This window comes from Dipodomys merriami, unplaced genomic scaffold, assembly GCF_024711535.1.
Source record: "Dipodomys merriami isolate MVZ:Mamm:240054 unplaced genomic scaffold, mDipMer1.0.p SCAF_2220, whole genome shotgun sequence".
In the NCBI taxonomy this organism is placed as follows: Eukaryota; Metazoa; Chordata; class Mammalia; order Rodentia; family Heteromyidae; genus Dipodomys; species Dipodomys merriami.
This window is the reverse complement of record NW_027203628.1, coordinates 58,790-64,789: the sequence shown is the minus strand read 5'-3', so window position 1 is coordinate 64,789 and position 6,000 is coordinate 58,790. Positions and strand designations below refer to the sequence as shown.

Genomic DNA, 6,000 nt, shown 5'->3' with positions numbered 1-6,000 from the left:
GGTTCCCCCCCCACCTCTGTCAGACATTAAAGCATGATTTAGAGATATCAATATGTTCCTCTCAGAAGAAAAAAAAATACTGGCTAAATATGTTCAAGAAAAATGTACAGGTTATTAAAATGTAAAGGAGTACTTTTTTGATGTATAACTCTGTCACGACATACTTGTCCTTTATGACCTACCACTGCAATCCACTAATAAAGTATTATCTACAAAAAGACAACAAACTTGATGTAAGGCATAACCACATTAATTTGTCTTTGAAAACTGAACTAGTAAAAGATCGATAGTGGATCAATGAACAGCTATGAACAGATGCCATTTCGTGTGTGTGTGTGTTTATTTCTTGTGTTTTGCATGCTAATTTTACTTGTCCACTTGCTCTCAAAACTATTCATATAGTCTATAGTTCAAGTATCTTAAAATATGATTAGTGTCTATTAATTCTTTGTAAAAGCACCATTTGGGGGCCTCAGAATTTAATGGCAGGCTATTTTAATAGGGGGAGAGGAAGAAAGAGGGCAGAGAGGGAAGAAGAGGGCAGGGAGGAGAGGAAGGTGAGGGAGGAAGGGAAGAAGGAAAGGAGGGGGAGGAGAAAAGGGTGAAGGGGAGAGGGGCATGGATGAAGGGCAGGGGTGGGGCGGAGGGGGAGAAGAGGCAAAGAGGGAGGGCAGTAGAGGAGGGGGAAAGCAGAGGAAAGGGGGGCAGGAAAGGAAGGGGCAGGGGAGGGTGGGGGAGGAGGGGAGGAGGGGAGGGGAGGGGAGAGGAGGAAGACAGAGAGGAGAGAAGGGAGAGAAGCAGGAAGCGGAACAGGAAGAGGGTGGGAGGAGGCCAACCTTTTCCTCCAGAGAGGGAGAAGCCTCGGCGCCCAGGCCCAGAGGCCCGTCCGCTGGGTCCTAACCAAGGCCGCTGGTCGCAGAGACTGAAGAGCAGCTCTAGCCCGCGGAGGCCCCACACCGGAAGTCTCGCCTCCTCCTCCCGGGATCGCCCCTCCTCTTCCGCTGAGGAGCCCACAAATAGAGCTCCCAGCTCCGCGGCTCTGCAGAGGCCGAGCGGGTGGAGTCCTCTTCGGGCCCTCGGGAGCCATCCACGCCTCTCCTTCGCTGCTCCTCTGCGGGCCTCGTTCGTTCGGTGCACAGCCTCTCCTTCGCTGCTCCTCTGCAGGCCTCGTTCGGGTGCACCGTGGCACTTCCCCTGAGAGCTGAGCGCGGCCCGATTGTGCTGAGCGTCCTGGCGTTCATGGATGGCAGGCTGGGCGCACGGCGGCCGGGTCCTGGGGCTGGAACTGCAGCTGTGGTCAGGGGACCAACCCCTGAGAGGCCTCTGCCAGAGCAACCAAGGTGTTAGTGCGCTGCTCACCTGGGCTCAGCTCCACCCACGCCTGGGCCCCGCCCATACCGCTGGCCCCTCCCTCCCTCGGCCCAGACCCAGCTGAACTCCCACCTGCCTCACTTCCCATCCCCAGACCCCCCTTGCTACCTGGATGGGGACCCAGGCCAGGTGCTCCCTCTTGGGGGAAATATGGCTGCCCTAATAAGCCTCTTTGCCCTGTGCCTGCCTGCCTCTGTGTGGTCCCCTGGGATGGATGTGTCCCATCCTCTTTCAGAAGGAATGAAGTTTCTGGTTCAAGGGTCTTCATATCCTGCCCTGGTGCAATATGAGGAGTGTGGCCTCCCACAGCCGGTGACTGCAGAGAAGGCTTCTCAGAGTAAGAGTGGTGGTATATGTATGTGAAATTCACCTATGTCATTTAATGACACGTACATGGTATCTATGCATATGTCATATATGTGCATCAACCATTTTCTGCCCTGAGTTTTAATATATTGAGAGAGGTAGAAGATGGACTCCAATGAAAATGGAATACTATATGAAACAGTACACAGGAAAAATTGAGTTAAAAACATGGTGCTAGAAATGAAAACCTTAAGACAATCACCAAGGTAATCTCTCAGAAAGTAGAACAAAAAGAATGCAAGAAAGAGAACTCACTTCCTTGGTGGCTCATGCCTATACACCTAGCTTCTAAGGAGGCTGAGTTTGGAGGATTTTGTACCAGAGCAGCAATGAAATATTCTCAAGACTCAGGTCCAAATGACTAGCAAAAAGCTGGGCTGGAGACATGTCTTATAATAGAGTGCCAGCTGTAAACAGCCAAGGGGAAGGAGATCAAGCACCCTCCCTCCCAAGGGAGGGGGAAAGAACGACTCATAACTCAAAGTTGGAGTTTGTAAACTGAATGTGTTCGATAAATGCTCAGTGTAATAAATATGTCCATATTAACCCACTTGATTACAAAAATTCAGGACAAAGGGTGACAGAGTGAGGACGCTCAAAAAGACAGCCAGGTCCCATATGAAGGATCAGGAATCAGCTTTGGATTTCTCTGTAGCAACCTGAAAATGAGCAGAGCAAGCACTGCCTTCAAAATTCTTAAGGAAAATAGATGTAACCCTAGAATTCATGTACATAGTCGAATTAAGGCCAGTTTTAATACAGATATTTTCAGACATGCAAAACATTTATTTCACCAGGTGCATTTATTCAAGGCTAAAAGGCACCATGTGTTGGGACTCAGGCCTGCAATCCTAGCTACTTTGGAGGTTGAGATCTGGAAGAGTGCAATTTGGAGGCCAGTCCAAATAGAAAGTCCATGAGACTCCATCTTCAAAATGAGCAGCAGAAAGTCGGCTGAAGGCCTGGCTCAAATGGCACAAGATCATGAAGAAGAAACCTAATGAGCGCAAAACCCTGAGTTCAAGCTCATTATTCCCTAAACCTGTCTTATATACTGCACTTACTATGTGTTGACTATCACGTATGCAGTGTTCCTGAATCATTTATCTTACATAGTGTTTGCATTCAAACAATAATGCATCCACAACCAACCAATTGCCCTAAAATCTGTACACCTTTACTATGAGCAACCGTGGAGCTCCCTCTGCTGTATGTTTATTTTTCTGCAGTTAGTCAAACAATTGGGGGCCCTTTCTGAAAATATTTAAATGCAAACCTGCATAAAAGCCACCCTGAGTTGAAAACGATCATTATAAATTTTTCTGCTATGCTCCATTTGGACAGAATAGCATCAAACCATAAAGACAGCTTCAGTGGCTCCTTGCAGTCCTGGGTGGATTGAAGGCTGAATATATAGTGTAAAACGAGATAAGGCTTGCAAATAGCCTATGTGTGTGAATCATGGTAATGTCTAATAAAATGCAAATGCAGTGAATAGTTGGCACATTGCATTTTTAAGAGAAGAATGTCAAAGAAAAACTATACACATTCAGAATAGGAGAAAACCTTTCTCTAGTATTTTCTATTCTTCATTGAGCTGAACCTGTGGATCCAGGGAATAGGGAAGCCTCCCTTTATATGTGATCTGTATATGTGAACATAAATATATAAATATATTAACTGGCTATATATATGGCATAGCATGAGGGGTATATGCAAAAAAATCAGTATATAAACCTTATCACACTTACTATATTGCTCAACTCCTAATGCTCCATTGATTATAATACAAGCATCGTAATGATGATGCACAGACCACCTGTTAATATAATATTACCTTTTGTACTTTGGAATTGTAGACTAGGTCCTTCCAACCCCTTTCTTTGTTCTTTTGAAAGAATGAGAAATCCTAGTTTCCAGAAATTTTTCTAGAGCTAAGCTTAGAAAGGAGTACACACATGAAAACCCTGACCCCATTAAGTTGGTGTCTGGAGCCTCTGGAAGACAATCAGCAAAGAGCCAAAGCCCTTACCAAAAGTGAAGCTTAGCCAGGCACTAGTGCTCAAGTCTGTAATCCTAGCCACTTAGGAGCTGAGATCTGAGAATGGAGGTTCAGAGCCACCCTTGGCAGGAAGGTCTCTGAGACTTTTATCTCCGATTAACCACCCAGAAGCCAGAACTAGAGCTGTGACTCAAGTGGTAGAGCACTAACCTTGAGCAATCAGGCTCTGAGTTGAAGCCCCAGGACTGGCACCAAAATATTAAAGGTTATCCCAAACCATGATCTAATGACTCTTACAACTAACTGGAACAGTAGACTTCCAGTTCATCCACCATCCATTTCCAAAGCCGAAAATCATTTCTTCTCTGATGACAGTGAACAATTTTAGCCCTGACTGGATTCCCTGTGCCTGTTTGCATGTCTGGGTTTCTGTTTGTTTGCCTGTGGATGTGTGTTCATTTGCAATGACATCAGAGACAAATAGCCACCCTCAGTGAGCTACTTGCCATGAAGTGTGTCTTAGGGATAGAGAAGTCACAGATGGTAACTTTGTCGGTTGAATCTTGTAGAGGATGTGGTTGAAATTTCTCTCCCTGGTCATTCTGATCTACATGAACCATGAATGGCAATTGCAATACACATGAATTTTGTCAGGATCACCCAGGCTGAAGTATGGAGTATTTTTGCTTTCTTCCTAAAAACTTGGTGATGCTTCCCCTTTGGGTACATACAAGAAGCATGCTTTGTTTCTAAATAGAACTTTTGGGAGTGCAAATACCATAGAAGACACAAAGATATCAGCAATCAAATTTCATCAGACTTAAGAAACTAGGCATTTCTAAACACCATAACTCTCATTATCATGATTTTGAGCCAAGACAGTGACATTCTATTGTCCCTCTTCTCCAGCCCCCCTCTAGGAACATGTACAATATTACTGTGATCAAACCTGATGATGTGAATAGCAGAAAAGCTCTGCAAATTTAAAGAAACAAAAAAGGAAGTCACATTTGCTTACAATACTTTCAATTATTTGAGAAATTACAATAATCTTACAGATAATTGGGAGACAAACTATTGTTTGTAACAAAACAAAACAAATATAGTGATGTACTAGGTACCTCTAAATGCTTTAAGCATTCTCTTCACACTCTAGCCACTCTTACTACATAAAACTGCTTGAACCAACAACCTACATCACTTACAAAAATTGTATTCCATATATTGGAATGTAACAAATACCATTTCTGTTTAATAATCAGAAATTGGATCTAATTGTAAGCTCACATCAGCTTGCTTGATTCTTTGTGCCCTAAGTCTGTGACTATAAAACATGATTTTTGTGTCTTTCATTCTTTCTGGCCCTCCTTCATCTTTCCTTCCTCCTTTGTTCCATCATTCCTTTCTTCTACCTTTACTTCCTTCCTTTCCTTCTTTCCTCCAAACTAACTAACTTACTTTCTTACTTCCTGTCTCTCCTGCTTTGTTCCTATGTTTTTCTTTCCTTTCTCTTCCCCATTCCTTCCTTTCTTCCTCCCTCCCTTTTTCTCTTTCTTGCTTTCTCCGTCCCTCCATCCCTCCCTCTTGTCCTTCTTTCCTTCCTTCCTTCCTTCCTTCCTTCTTTCCTTCCTTCATTCATTCCTTCCTTTCTCTTTGTCTGATTTGGAATTTGAACTGAGAGGCTTGTGACTACATTGCTGCTTCTTCCTCTTTCAACCTAAAATTCTTCATTTTGTTATGCTGTATGTCATATTGTTTTTGCTATTTCACATTATCTGGATCTTCTCTATTGCTTCTCTTCTTTCTCATCCTGCTTTTCTATGTTATTCCTGCCCCTACTCCTGTTTTTCTCTTTTGCCTAGTTTTATTCTCAAGTATTATTTTTTTCCAATTAATTTCATTCCTATAATTCATAATTAGTATCTTATTTCATGAAATATTATCTTATGTCCTGTTTTCATCTACTCTTTTTGGAATCGTAGTATAATTACTTTTACCTGGGGCCTGCTCTTTTTATTTCCATTGCTGCTTTAGCTATCAGTTGTGGAACTGAGAGGTTGGTTCATTTCCTTGAGTTTGTGAGTTAAGTGTTTTTTGTTTTGTTTTGTTTTTTACTATAAAACAAATCCTTTAATTTTTAAAATGTTTTATAAAACAATGTTACACTTAAGCCAGCCCTGAAGATAAGCACAAAATTTACCAGTTTACACATTTAAAAAAAGACAAAAACAAAAACCCACAACAAACTCAATCACCCACTC

The 6,000-nt window shown here is 43.0% G+C and overlaps 1 long non-coding RNA gene across 1 annotated transcript in view; it reads left to right on the top strand.

Moving 5' to 3' along the window:
* Positions 1–1,158: 1,158 nt before the first annotated feature.
* LOC138835024 (uncharacterized) overlaps positions 1,159–6,000 on the top strand; it is an 18,346-nt gene continuing 13,504 nt past the window's right edge. Inside the window, exon 1 of the long non-coding RNA XR_011374358.1 lies at positions 1,159–1,708. This is a non-coding gene — a long non-coding RNA (uncharacterized lncRNA). The remainder of the gene's footprint in view (positions 1,709–6,000) is intronic.